General features: G+C 29.8%; 1 long non-coding RNA gene across 1 annotated transcript; it reads left to right on the forward strand.

Moving 5' to 3' along the window:
- The first annotated feature begins 9,315 nt into the window (after positions 1-9,315).
- On the forward strand, positions 9,316-11,353 carry LOC128667995 (uncharacterized). Its single transcript, XR_008403883.1, has 3 exons — positions 9,316-9,369; positions 9,491-9,629; positions 11,102-11,353. It is a non-coding gene; the product is annotated as an uncharacterized LOC128667995 (long non-coding RNA).
- The last annotated feature ends 4,451 nt before the right edge of the window (positions 11,354-15,804 follow it).

Raw genomic sequence — 15,804 nt, forward strand, 5'->3', positions numbered from 1 at the left:
TATTATTTAATTGCATACGATAAAGTGGTTCTTGCTTTAGACCTCGGCATTCGACAAGTGGTTTTAAATTATTGAAAGCATTTTGATAATTACCCAGGGCTATTGATTTGACATCTAACTTGAAGGGAAAAATTCGGGTTCCAGTTTTGAGCGGGTTGGCTGTATAACTGGTGCCTTTTTAACGATTGTTATTGTTTATAATAAATGATTAATTTATTTAGTCGATTATATGTTACGGTAAACAATTAGTTATGATGATGAATTTTGTTTAATATACGATCCTTCTTCTTTATATCTTGATTTGTTGTTCTTGATGGTAATTTAAAGTGCCTGACTTTTTCCTGATCCATGAACCTGAGGTACAAATAAATCAATCAGTTTTTGTCTTAGAGATGGCGCCCAAATTTAAATAGAGAAGTCAAACTCTATTTTTCCTGTATTCATGCGTCTTCTTCAACAGAACGGCTACTTCCTCTCGTTTACACACAAAAAAAAATCCCGAGTGATCCACACCTCGCCATTTTGTGTCTCAAAACATCATGGTGCTCGGAACGACTTGGAGATAAGAGAACACTAGGTCATGGATGAAGGCAAGTGTGTGTAATGGCTTGTCTGAAAATCTTAGTACTTATAAGTGAAGGAAACCCGTATGGGTATAGGGATAATTTGTGTCCCACCAGTAACCATAAGCAATCTGTAGACCAATACAAGGAATTGGTACCATGGGAAACCCATTCCAAACCCCACTTCAACCAGAGACTCTCTATTTTCCGAGATGGGAGGAGTGTGGGTCCAAGTGAGGTCGGACATGGTGGCTGTTGGTAAGGCGCCCACATGCTATGCATGGCGAAAGGGTAAGTTAATATGAGCTTATGCTCATATTTCGCTTTTATAATATAGGGTGGAGTCAGAATATACAAATAGAGTTTACGCAGCGCGAGTATGCCCAACCAGGTGAGGAATTAGCCTCCCGTCAAAATTAAACAAAATTATTACCCCCCCCCCCTTCCCTTAGATATCACTCAGTAAAATTAAAATCCCAAGACCTTATAACTTAAATTAATTCATTAAATTAATTCCTTAATAATAAATAAGAACCCTCCAATAAAATAAATGAGTTCTCCCCTTCAGTCGACGACTGTCATTTAAAAAAACAACCATCAGTCATTCTGAACCGTAGAAACTTAAACATTTACTAAAATAATAAAATGAATTTTTTTAAATTTTCAACTTATAAAATTACTTCACTCCATTTAACAATTATATTTTTCAAATTATTCGGACTCGCGCCATTCACTGTAACCATTCTGCCAAAATCATTGAACAGAAAAAAATCAATTGTTTGTTTGTCTTTTTCATTGACAGGAAACATATACAATTTTTTTTTGTCTCTTCCCAGTGTTTTTTTATTAATAAACTTAATAACAAATTACCATAAAATATCATCAAAATTCGTCTTAGAAAAATGGGTTGCAATGAGCATTTTATGGATTACACCGAGCATAATATTGTATTATTGTTTCAAACAGCGCGAAATAATAAAAATAATAGAAAAACTTCTGGAATTAGAGTATACGTTAATCGATCAGTTTAACCAGTCAGTGTCCCAGAAACAAAAAAACAAATATGAAATTATCTTGTGTAGTACGCAAATATTCCTGATGATTGTTTATGCGATACTTTTTATTGTTCAAACCAAAGATTTTGGAATATTAATAATCATATGTTCAGGATTTATCATTAACAACCTTATACTCCAATATACATTGCTCATTAATTATATAAGCAAACGACTCATTTTTACAAATGAGCTACTTTTGTCATTGACAACTTTCTATGAAGTGGATAATAATTATCGTTTGATATTCGTCTCAAATTCATCGCAGGATGAAATGATCCTAAAAAGCTTCATTTTGATTCGGGAAATACAGCGGTCACTGTACGATATAATGAAAAAGTCATTGAAATTTTATTCATGTCCAATTTTATTCGCAGTTATGTTGTTTTGTGTAAGATTATTACTGTATTCATACTCATTCATAAAGATTTTTCTTTCTTCGCTCTCTGAGTTTAATTTAGTGAAGTTTATAAAGGAGCCTGCTACGTTGGCCAAAGAAATATTTCTCATTATAATATTGGTAAATCAAATGGCTCAAATAACAGTAGAGGTTGGTATTATTTATTTTATTTAATATCGTATAGCTGGGTTTCAAAAATTTTACCTTACGAGTTTATAGATGCGGAGAACCGGAGATATTATCTACAGAATTAAAGATAATTATTCAAGACATGGTGGAATACAATCTGAAGTAAATAAAAATTATTTTTCAATGAAATTATAAGGGAGAACTGAAGCACATGCACAAAAAATGCCGAAACATCACAGTTTTATATAGTAATGCAACGCTTTGAATAGAATTTAAATTTCAGAGTTCTGTAATAATTACAGTTTCATACTTAAAAACATAATAAAGTTGAACTTAACACACCAAACTATCCTGGCATATCTAAACTGCAGCAATTTACTGTAAATTGTGGTAATTTACCACAGAAAGTAGTAGTTTACCGTAGAGTGTGGTAATCTACCCTAGAATGTAGTAATTTACCCTAAATTGTGGTAATATGCCACATAATACGGCAATTTACAGTAGATTGCGATGATTTTCCGCGATTTATAGTCATTTCTCGTAAATAGTGATAATTTATCGCAGAATGTAGTAGTTTACCGTAGAGTGTGGTAATTTACCGTAGATTGGGGTACTTTGTCGTAAATTGTGGTAATATGCCACATAATACGGCAATTTACAGTAGATTGCAATGATTTACCGCAAATTATGGTAATTTGTCGTAGATAGTGGTAATTTACCGCTTTTTATGGTAATTCGTCATAGATTGTAATAATTTACAGAACATTGTAGCAATAAACTACAGAATAGAGTAATTATTAATATGTAATAGTAGATTAAAGTTATTTATAACACCCATAGTATATTATGTTATTTTACTGTGAATGTCGGTAATTTACCTTAATGTATTTTGCATTAAAATTCGAGAATGTTACCTTAAAATATCCAATTTACGACAAAAAATTGGTATTTTACGGTACAATGCAGTCGGTATCTTACGGTAAATTACCACAGCATCAGTAAATACGAAATTTACGTGCTGCACGATCAGAGTTCTGCTTATGTGCAGTATTGAGAGCATTCGTATTTAACGTTACAGTGAAACAAATTGTAGATATCATCGTTCATGTGAGCACGTGGATAAGTGCCCTGAAATTTTTGTTTGAAACTGTAATTTTTTCCGGTTTTATGTTTCTCATCTATACATACATTTAATTTCTATTTTTACAGTTGGAACAGTTTTCAATCGAAGTGCTGCATAGAAGGATACCAAGTTCTGTTTGTGGTCTGTTTACGATCGACGGCTCTCTTGTTACATCGGTAAAAAAATTCTACATTGTTGATTCCATGTGAACTTTTCTAATGCAAATTAAAATGTGTTTTATTTAGATTGTTCGATCAACGATTACGTATTTGGTCATCCTTATTCAGTGCCATTATAACCTCGATGCAACTTAATAAATTCCACAGTTCTAGCAAACGATAATCGTAGAAATAAAGAAATAATTTTCTATTTAAATAACTATGTGCACTTTCGATGGAAATGTACAAAAACTCAATCACTCTACTTCGAGCTACTTAATTATTTATGTTTAAGTAACTTCACATGTGTTACGTCAAAATAAGACATATTAAGAGTAGCGCTCCTGTCTAGCCATCGCCTAGCGAAATAACTGGGACGGAGCTATAAGGGTGACTGTTTATTTAAAATTAAATGAAAATAAAAATAAAAATGTTTCGTTGTCTAAGAGATAAATTAAAATAATAAAAATTAAGTAAAATTTAATTCAATTAATTAATTAAAATAATAAAAGCAAAATTAAAACAACTTCCAAATTTATTTAAATCAAAACAATTATTTAAAAATTATTACAAAACAAAATTTAGATTGCATTACACAATTAAATGCAATTTACAATTTTACACTTTTATAAAATGGTTTAACTCTCGATTTCACTTGTTATTTAATTTATTTAAAATTAATCAATTATTATTTAAATTTGATAATTAATTATTTATTTAATTAAATTGTTACCTCGATTTATTTGATGATTATTATTGTTATCAATAATTATTTATTTGATTTTTTTATTCATTATTCTTCCTTCTTAACCCTTGATAATTGATGGAATTTCATCAGTATTGAATGGATTATATTTAAATAATTCAGCTTGAACTTTGATAATTGATGGAATAATTGGCAAAATTATTTTTTTATTTAAATGAATTATTACTTTTAATAATTCAATAATTATTTAAAAATATTCTTAATTATATTTTTATAATTCAGTTTATAAATCTTTAAATCACATTACAATGATTTAATAAATTTAAGGACTGTGCACGGAGAGAAAATTATGGTAACAGTTACAATATATTATGGGAATGGTTCCCATACTACATGGTAACCGGTTTTTTCCAAATGTTGAGTATATGAACGGCACCCATATAAATTATGATAATCATTCCTATAATTATGGGTATAATTACCATATGGTATCGGAATAGTTCCTATGGAATCATGGTAATCGTTACCATATAACTATGATAATGGTTACCATAATATTATGGTAATTGTTACCATAACATTATGGTAATTGTAACCATAATATTTAGAAATTATAATAAATTTTTTAACTTCCCGCTAAGAAAATCGACGATTTTCAAAAATTTCGGGAAGTTATTGTTTTCACCCCGATTTTCGAAAATCGAGTTTTCATCAGATGTCGACGTTTTGAGGTCCTAGGAAGCTATTCTGACTATTTTCAGAATGATGTCCGAGTGTGTGTATGTATGCATGTGTGTGTGTGTGTGTGCGTGTGTGTGTGTGTGTGTGTGTATGTATGTAAACTCTTTGTAACTTTTAAACTAATTAATCGATTTGGATGGTTGAGGTGGCAATCGAAAGAGCTTGTTGGCCATCAACTTTCCTGAGAATTTCAGATCATTTGATCGAATAGACTCGAAAATATTTGCGAATTACGAAAAAACAAACAATTTTTTTTTTAGTTTTTTATTGATTTCTCAAAAACGACTTATACGATCGACTTCAAAATCTAATCAGCTGTAGTACTCAATTAAATGCGTCGATTGCCACCTCAAACATCAAAATCGGATAATTCGTTCGAGAGTTATCGCGGAAGAAAGAAATGGTGAAAAACGGTTTTTTCTAAATATTTTCGAAACGACTGACGCGATCGATTTCAAATTTTAATCAGCTCTAGAATTCAATAAAACGCGCCGATTGCCACGTCAACTATCAAAATCGATCGATTAGTTCAAAAGATATCGGCGTTGAATTGTTAAAAAAATAACATTTAATGTTATTTTTTCCGGATAAATCATAATATAACGTAACAAAATGTGCCTGATATCATACCAACTCATCTTTTTTATGGTTTCTTTTGATCATATAATGTCATCGAACTTGGTTTTTAGTTTAAATCATATTATCAACAAAAAAATCGATAAAACGTAGTTTTTAATATTTTTATCGGATATTTCATATTTTATTGTTTCTTACATGAGTCAAAATTTATTTAAATCCTGATTTCGATCCCTGACATCGATTTCTGTCTCAATACACTTATTTTACTGAACATAATCAGGAACTAAATTTTAAAAACCGCTTCATTGATGATTTTCGATTCTTAAATTTTCAAACTTCAGCATAACAGGTAACTTGTTAGAGCTTGAAAAGATCGTAAAAAACAATTGCATGTGATAGCATTTTCGAGCTCGAAAAGCTCGAAAATAAATCTACACTAATGTTTTCGAGCTCTTTGAGGTCGAAAACAGCGGGAAGTTTTGGGGCTAGCCCGCAGGGTCAACCGACGCCCAGATTTTTTTTGTTGATGTTGCCTTTCCTGTCCTCATTTACACATTAACATAACCATATATTATATTTTTATAATACCAACACTTTAATACCATCTTGACTTAAAACATACCCCAAAAATATTACGTTGTTTTTAAACAACTCACATTTCTCAATTTTTACGACTTACGGTTAACCAGCACTCTCTAAAACTTTTTAAAACCTGTTTCAAACGTTTACTATGATCTTCTCGGTTTTTACCGTAGACTAAAACGTCATCGTAAAAAACTAAGACTCCTTCGATGTCCGATAAGGTTGATTCCATCTCCTGTTGAAATATTCCAGGACCCGGTGCCACACCTTGAAACAATCGCTTACACTTAAATAACCCTTTATGAGTCGATAATGTCACGATCTTCTTAGATTTTTCATCTAATTCAAATTGTAAATATGCATTCATCATATCAATTTTTGAAAACATCTTCCCGATGAAAAAAGTTTTTGTCTAATCATATATAATTATGCATAATCGTCTATATATGATTGGATCCAAAAATTGGCCAGGTCTAATTATATATAATCAGATCTGTTTATGCATGATCATGCATAAATGAATATAGTCATTTTTAGAATCTCATTTAGAATACCTTTAAATTATTAATTAAGTAATTTAATTAGGATTTATTGATTTCATCAATATAAATATCGATTAAATTTAAATAAAAAAAAAAAATTACTATTCGTTGACCACCACTTTACTACGAGGTCACCCATCCAATCAATGACCTACGCCGATGCTGCTTAACTTTAGTGATCGCTGGATTGTACTCTGATCCTCTAGTCTGTTATGAACTTACAATCAAGAAAAGTTTATGGCATTACTTAACTCAAATAATCAAGTCGATACATCATACGTAAATAATGCACCTAATAATGAATTTGATTTTGTACATAAATTACAATAGAATTCAATAGATACATATAATCAAATCTATTTATCTATAAACTTATAAATATTCGTATATAAATCGATATCGATGAATACTTTTAAATTGCTGCCGAAACCTTTGAACATTTTTTAAGTATTGGGAATTTAAGTTTATTTGATAGTTGACAAAATAAAAATTTAATAACATTTATATTAAAAAATTGTCATATTATGTAATATATATATATATATATAACTACATATAACTTTATATGAGTCATGTCTGATCAGATCCAATTATATATAAACTTATGCACGAGCATACATGAATTTATAGCAGCCATGTCTGATCAGATCTAATTGTATATGGATTTGTATCAGTCATGTCTAAACAGATCTAATTATGTATAGACTTATATATACTTAGATCTGATCATATATAGACTTATATATGGTAGTAAATGGAGTTGACAGCCAAGTATTATCATGTCTAATTATATATAGAGTCATATATAATTAGATCTGATCATATATAGACTTTTATATGGTTATATATGAAGTTATACCAGCCAAGTATGAACATATCTAATTATATATAGACTCATATATAATCAGATCTGATCAGATCTAATTATATATAGACTTATATATAATTAGATCTGATCATATATAGACTTATATATGGGCTAATAACAGCCAGGTATGATCAGAACTAATTATGTATGGGGTCATATATAATTATATATAATCATGCATGATTATATATAATTTCATATATGATTATATATAATTAGACAAAAACTTTTTTCATCGGGTTTGCATCTTTAATTTCCGCCAATAAATCCTGGACTCTAGGTATAGGATGTTGATACTTTTCTAAATGTGGATTCAGTGTTACTTTGTAATCTCCGCAAATCCGTAATTGACCACTCTTCTTAAATACAGTAACAATAGGCGTACCCCATTCACTATTCTTAATAGGTGTTAATATTTTTTCCTTTACCAATCTATCGATTTCAGCTTCTATTTTTTCTTTTAGAGCATAGACTACCGATCTGGTTCTATGAAAAATTGGCTTTACTCCTGGTTTTAATTTTAAATTTATCTTTTTCCTCTTATATGTGCCCAGCTTCCCTGAAAATACGTCTTCAAACTCTTTAATTAATTCACTGATAGAATTTTCCCAATCATCAATACAGTTTATTTTCTCAAAGTCCTTGCGTTTATTAATTTTAATTAGACCAAATTCTTGAATCCACTCGCGTCCCACTATCGGTTTACTACTTCCTGTAAATACAAATAATTCTTTCTTTTTATTTATTCCGCCATAAGATACACTAACCTCTATGAGCCCAACAGGTATCATGATAGCGCCTTGATAAGCCTTAAACTTCCTATCAGTCCTCTGCAATGGGAGATTCTTCAATTGACTCTGCTTCCAAATTTCTATCGAGATCGCTGATATTGATGCTCCAATATCAATTTCAAATTCTAATAATCTACCTTCAACAATTAAATTTACTGTTAATGGGTTCACATTATAAATTTTACCATTAATAATGTTAATTCCATTCATTGACTTGTCATTATCTTCTTTTATCAAATTATCCTTCAATAATCCGTTATTTTCAACATGAAAGTTTTCGTCAATTATTTTAATACCTCTTTCCACTCTGCTATCATTCTCATCCACATAAAAATAAAACATTTTCGTCAAGTCGTCATCAGTATCGTCAATCTTTTTGTCAACAATATAATTATAATTCATTTTAGCTTTCTTAGAAAAATTTGAGTTATCTCTAAAATTCTTGTTCCCTGAATTCGTTTTATTTCCATTATAATTATTCGAGTCTTTTCTAGTTTTACACACAGCCGACATTCATTACACCTATATTTTTTATATCTACAATCTTTTATTGTATGATTCTCTTTACCGCAGCAATAACATTTCTTATTTGGTTTGTCATTGAGAAAAGTTATCATTTTGCTTTTATTCATATAAAAAAAACAATTTTTAATTATTTTTGGTTCGATTGACCCCACTCTCCCCTACCAATCTTGTAAAAAATTTTCTCCTCTACGAAATTGTTCCTCATACTTTGCTGAAGTGTATTTTCCATGAGATACAAGTGGTTGAACATCTACAGTTAAAAAAAAATTTCCACCTCATTTTGCCTGCCCCCTGTCCTTAAACATCTTTTGATAAAGTTTCACTTCCCTTATTAACTAAAAAGCGAATTTATTCTTCAATTCCAAATAGTTTAAATAAAAATTAGTTTTCTTATTTGTTAAAAACTGATAATATTGTTGACATTAAGCATTTAAATAAAATTATTTGATATTTTTAATTACTGTCATAAATTACTGCAAGGTCGACATGTGACAATGTATGTCCATGAAGTTCGCATTTTAAATGCAGTTACAAATTTCAGTATAAAAACGGATAATTATTTACTGGCTATCACTACTTTTGCGTCGATTGTCCTCTAACGAGTATCGTAAGTAAAAACACATGATAATAAATGAATAGATAATATTTAGTTTTAAAAAATATATATTTATACAGTTTTTTGTTTAACAACTAAATATTTATTAGAATTTTTCTATTAATTTTCACAGTAACTGCGATAAGTAAATTAAATCTTATTAAAAAATGTCCAAGTTCATTTTTTTTTTAATATGTATGACTGCATTGTCTGCTATTGGAAATTGTGAAGATCTCCAAGGGTGCCCAGATTGTGTAGGCCATGCTGAGTCTGTAAGCTCACACATTCAATTAAATAGGGGTTGGAAGGCCCAATGGGTTACTCAAAAAAACATTCCATTTTCAGAGACTCAAATGCGTTGTCTTTTTTTTTTTTTTGAATGATAGGGTAGAAATACAGTTTTTTTATCACACTATTACAGTGGAATTTTTTTTTCCAACGTTTTCATTAATTAAAATATAGTATAAAATTTCCAAAGGTAGAGCAGTGACTGCAAATAGTACTTCTACTCTGTTCGAAGTAAAGAGAAAAAAATTGAAGTTATCGTTAAAAAACAAATTTCCATTTTTTACGAACAATTTAGACACTCCGTAGAGAAGGTGAAAAACAAATTCAAAATAATGTTCAATTATAGTTACAAAAGTCATTTTGGAATGAGTTTTCGAGGGTCATTTTTTTTATATAAAATTTTGAGTATCCTGTTGGTCTGATTCTTCTTTAAATAATATATATATTAGGGTCGCCCAAAACAATGGACGATTTTTTTTTGAGTCTCTTATAAAAATTTGTTGATTTACAATGTTTTGAGAAGTCTCTCCGAAAATCAGCTCGATGAAAAATTTTCAAGAGGTCGCTCACGAATTTTGAAAATATAAAAAATGATCGAAGTTTGAATTTTTTATTTCAAATTTTTTTCTTTCTCGTGGCAGCAATAATTTATATTTGAGAAATCATAACTATGCTGAAAATTTAAACCTAAAATTTAAATATTTAAACTTCGCTCAAGAATTTTGAATGTTTCCGAGTGCTGTCTTTTGGACGTTTTCGAGCGGCACTCGAATATTAATAAAAAAGCTTCGCGATTTTTTCACCATCAATTAGCATCACATTGAATAAAAATATAACCCAAGAAATAGAAATATAGTTATTCACATACTTTTTTACTTTTTAATTCAATTTTTAGGTTTTTTCGCTTATTCAAAACTTACGAAATTTTATTGTTTAAGACTGTCCTGTATATTTTTGGTTATGCAAAAGTTATATTTTAGTGAAATGACAATAATTGAGTTATACAAAAATGCAAAAACTAATTCAAAGTATTAGTTACATATCATCAGTTAGTATTCAAAATTCTTGAGCGCCGTTTAAATATTTAGATTTTGGCCTGAAATTTTCAGCATAAACATGATTTGATAAACACAAACTATTGCTGCCATGAGAAAGAAAAGATTTAGAAGTAAAAAATCCGAATTTCAATCATTTTTGATATTTTCAAAATTCGTGAGCGACCTCTTGAAAATTTTTCATCGAGCTGATTTTTGGAGAGACCTCAAAACATCGTAAATCAACAAATTTTTATAAGAGACTCTAAAAAACAAAAAAATTGCTGGTTTTTTTGGGCCGGCCTAATATATATATATATATATATATATATATATATATATATATATACATATATGTATACATTTTTTTTAATACAAACTTTAAGTATATAACCAAATGCTTTATTTTAAATTCATTTAAGTGTATAGACAGGCCATGCTGCCTTGATTATACTTGCCGCGACAATGCTTTTGGCGAACGAAAATGTTCCAGTGACCACCATCGTCGTTATTATAAATGGGACTAATCATTACTTCTATTGATTTAACCTTAAATGAATAGTAAAATTGTCCTTTTTCTCTATCAGAATAAGAATAAATTTTTTATGAATAAAAATTATTACCTTACCAAGACAAATGTTATATCATTCAGGATACAGAAATTCTTCTTCGAATATGTAAAAACTGTAATCTCTTATCATATAAACTGCTGTGTCTTCGATAAAAATATTGTAAATTTTCGAGCAAAAAATAAAAGTCATTTAATGAAATTTACTATTGCATGTATTCTTGAATATATTTTACACTGTAAAAATGATTTTACGAAAAAATTCGACAATGATTTCATAAAATATGTTAAATTTTACATACTTCACAGCCTATCCCATGTCCGAAAATTTGATCTGATTTTAGTCTAATTGGATTATTTGATCTGTTTTTGAACTTTTACAAAAATTTTAAGCTGTTTTTGATCAACTGTTTTAAAAAACACCGGCCAACGACCTCGTAAGTTACGAGTAGTAATGCGACTAGTCACCGGGTGTCGCATGGATCACTAAGGCCCGTTCGTTCGTCATTTCCTTAGTCTAAGAAACTGGGAATAGGTTTCCGGAGAAGTGAAACGATATAATGGACTGCGGAACGAAAAATAGACAGAGTTGTCCAGACGACGAGAATCACCGGACGAAAAATAAATATCACCAAGGTAAATATAGATGTCCGCTTACGCTTCACGTGGAACGAGGCGATTTATTAATTAATATTTAACCTGTTAATTAATTATTAGGCTTTTAGGCCGATAATTACCGTAACTGATAATTAACTATAAACTATTAATGCGTACTGTTCTTTGACAGATTCCAATAAAACAACTTCACGAGAGAGAGAGAACGAGATTGGAACAATTGTTGTAACCAGGAGAGATAGCTAGACATCAGTAAAGTTTTCTGGAGGCAACTGCTGCAACCTTCCTCAAGGAAAAATTTGTAATTAATTAAGGCCTCTAATTTAATTATTAGAGGGCCGAATTAATTATAAATAAATTACTTAATATCTTTCTGCTGATTACGTGAAATAGATTCGTAGCACAAGGCCCGTCAGCTAGTTTAACCTCGCGTCTCGTGTTCTCGAAACTTCCGTAAATTCTTTGCCGGGTACTCGCCATTATGTCTGAACTCTAAATTTATTCTATTCGAGGCCTCTCGGCTGGAATAAAATAAATTTCCGCGTGAATCGTTCAATAAATAAGTTAAACTTCAAATTGAATATTTTTAATAAAAGTATTTCAGGCCTGTCGGCCGCTCTAGACAAAAGTTGTCCGCGTTGTAAAATCTTAATTCCAGGTCTTGCGACACTAATTCACCGACTAAATGTTCTAGTCAATTTTAACGTAATTCTAGTCGTAAATTTAGTTATAAAATATTTTAAAATAATGTTAAAATAATTCTAATTAAAATAATAAAATCGGAAAATCAGAATTTTAAGACGCTAGAAAATTTACGGTAAAATTATGTCGAGTAAAAATTAAGAACGGATTATTTTGTCAGTAAATTGAGTTGAATATTGAAATACGTAGTAAGAATATTTATCAGAAAAATTGAGTAAACTAACTATATAGATTTTGGAAGCAAATGTTAATGGGAAATTTGTCAGTGAAAATTAATAAATTAATAATTAAATTAAAACAAAAATTAATTAATTAATGAAAATAAATAAGAATTAAATAATTGTGAAAATTTTATGTGGAAATTTTATTAGTAAAATTGTCATATTGAAAATCAAGAGTCTAGTAATTGAGTAAAAGAAAATGAGGTCATGAAATAAAATAGAGTTCAAAGTAAAGTCAGTAATACTTAAGTAAAGTTAACTGTGTCTGTGATAAGTCCGGTGGACATATTTCTTTTAAATAATTATACATCTGGGGGATAGTTTTTAACTTAATATTAAGGTTTACTGTCCAGGGGAAGAGTTATTAAATTAAGGTTAATGTCCAGGGGACGAGATATTTTAACGTGGGTGTGTGGGTGTGGAAAACGTCCAGGGGACGCATAGTAGGTTGTCATAAGGAAAAACGTCCAGGGGACGAAAATTTAGTTTGTCATAAGTTACCGTCCGGGAGACGAGATAATGATTAGTTTGTCATAAGGAAAATTAGTTTGTCATAAGTAATGTCCAGGGAACGCATTAGTTTGTCGTAAGTATATTAGTTTGTCATAAGAAATAATTATTGTCACAAGGTTAATAAAATAAAGCAAGGTGCTTAAATTAATTAAAATTTGGAGTAGCATTATTTCAGCCTATTCTACAATTCCTCTTCTCACTCACAAAATATTACAAACGACCCTGAGTAAATAATTAATCTAATTTAATTAAAATAAAATCCTACAACATTCGGTTCTGGAAGGCCGAGTCCATCTTCCAGTGGCGCCCTATTATTCGACTATAATACTAGGTGCGACCAGACTTGGCAAGAATAATCTCTCTGTCATATAGTAAATAAAGTCTGTTTTTGTCTTTAAAAACAATTGAACACAGACCAATAATTATAATAAAAAAGAGCCATCCGGCCTTACCCGGAATGGAAAAGTAGATTTCTTATACAAATACAATAAAGCTACAGTAGTGTAATTACTACTTATTTTGTAAGCTTAAACATGAATTTCAAGAAAAAGGGTTATGCCTTATTATTTAGAAGTTATTGGAAGACTAAGCTGCAAAAATAAACTTTTTTTATTTTTTGTGAAATTTTCGATATCATCAAATTGTTAGAAAAGATGTTTCAAAAAATCAAATATTACAGTGAAAATTAAAGTTAATCGTTCAAATTTTAAGATACTTTTTACAGAATTGAGTTATCATTTTCGGTTCAAAAGTTATTTAAGCATAAAGCCAAAAAATTCATTTTTATGAAAATCACAAAAAAATTTAAACACCCACAACTTCCGAATTAATCGACCAATTGGGCTCATCTTCGAACTTGATCAAGGTAATCGTCCAATAAATAAGTGAAGAAAATTTCATTAATATCCGTTAAGAATTGCGGGCGCTATCGTGATAACAAGACGCGTTATATTGTATATATATATATATATATATATATATATATATATATATATATATATATATATATATATATAAATTTGTGAGTAAATGGTATTTTTTGACTCTACTAGGTAAAATAAGATATATGGTGGCAAAATTCTTTGATAATTCGATCATGAGACCCATTGCAATAGGCCGATTTAATAATAATTATCGATTGATATTCGTCTCAAATTCATCGCAGGATGAAATGATCCTAAAAAGCTTCATTTTGATTCGGGAAATACAGCGGTCACTGTACGATATAATGAAAAAATCATTGAAATTTTATTCATGTCCAATTTTATTCGCGGTTATGTTGTTTTCTGTGTAAGATTATTACTGTATTCATACTCATTCATAAAGATTTTTCTTTCTTTGCTCTCTGAATTTAATTCAGTGACGTTTATAAAGGAGCCTGCTACGTTGGCCAAAGAAATATTTCTCATTATAATATTTGCAAATCAAATGGCTCAAATAACAGTAGAGGTTGGTATTATTTATTTTATTTAATATCGTATAGCTGTGTTTCAAAAAATTTACCTTACGAGTTTATAGATGCGGAGAACCGGAGATATTATCTACAGAATTAAAGATAATTATTCAAGACATGGTGGAATACAATCTGAAGTAAATAAAAATTATTTTTCAATGAAATTATAAGAGAGAACTGAAGCACATGCACAAAAAAAGCCGAAACATCACAGTTTTATATAGTAATGCAACGCTTTGAATAGAATTTAAATTTCAGTGTTCTGTAATAATTACAGTTTCATACTTAAAAAATTACTAAAGTTAAATTTAACACACCAAACTATCCAGACAGATCTAAACTGCAGTAATTTACCGCAGAAAGTAGTAGTTTACCGCAGATAGTGGTAATTTACCGCAGAATGTGGTAATTTACCGTAAATTGTGGTAATTAACCGTAGATTGGGGTAGTTTGTCGTAAATTGTGGTAATGTGTCGTAAATAGTGGTAATTTACCGCTTTTTATGGTAATTCGTCATAGATTGCAATAAATGCAATAACAGAAGATTGTAGCAATAAACCACAGAATGCGGTAATTATGAGTATGTAATAGTAGATTAAAGTAACTTATGACACCCATAGTATATTTTGTTATTTTACTGTGAATGTCGGTAATATACCTCAATGTCGTATTTTGCAATAAAATTCGAGAATGTTACCTTAAAATACCCAATTTAGAACAAAAAATTGGTATTTTACGGCACAATGCAGTCGATATCTTACAGTAAATGACCACAGCATCAGTAAATACGAATTTTATGTGCTGCACGATCAAAGTTCTGTTTATGTGCAATATTGAGAGTATTTGTATTTAACGTTACAGTGAAACAAGTAGTAGATATCATTGTTCATGTGAGCATGTGGATAAGTGCCCTGAAATTTTTGTTTGAAACTGTAATTTTTTCCGGTTTTGTGTTTCTCATCTATACATACATTTTATTTCTATTTTTACAGTTGGAACAGTTTTCAATCGAAGTACTGCATAGAAGGATACCAAGTTCTGTTTGTGGTCTGT

The sequence above is a fragment of the Microplitis demolitor genome, chromosome 6 (genome assembly GCF_026212275.2).
Source record: "Microplitis demolitor isolate Queensland-Clemson2020A chromosome 6, iyMicDemo2.1a, whole genome shotgun sequence".
Classification (NCBI taxonomy): Eukaryota; Metazoa; Arthropoda; class Insecta; order Hymenoptera; family Braconidae; genus Microplitis; species Microplitis demolitor.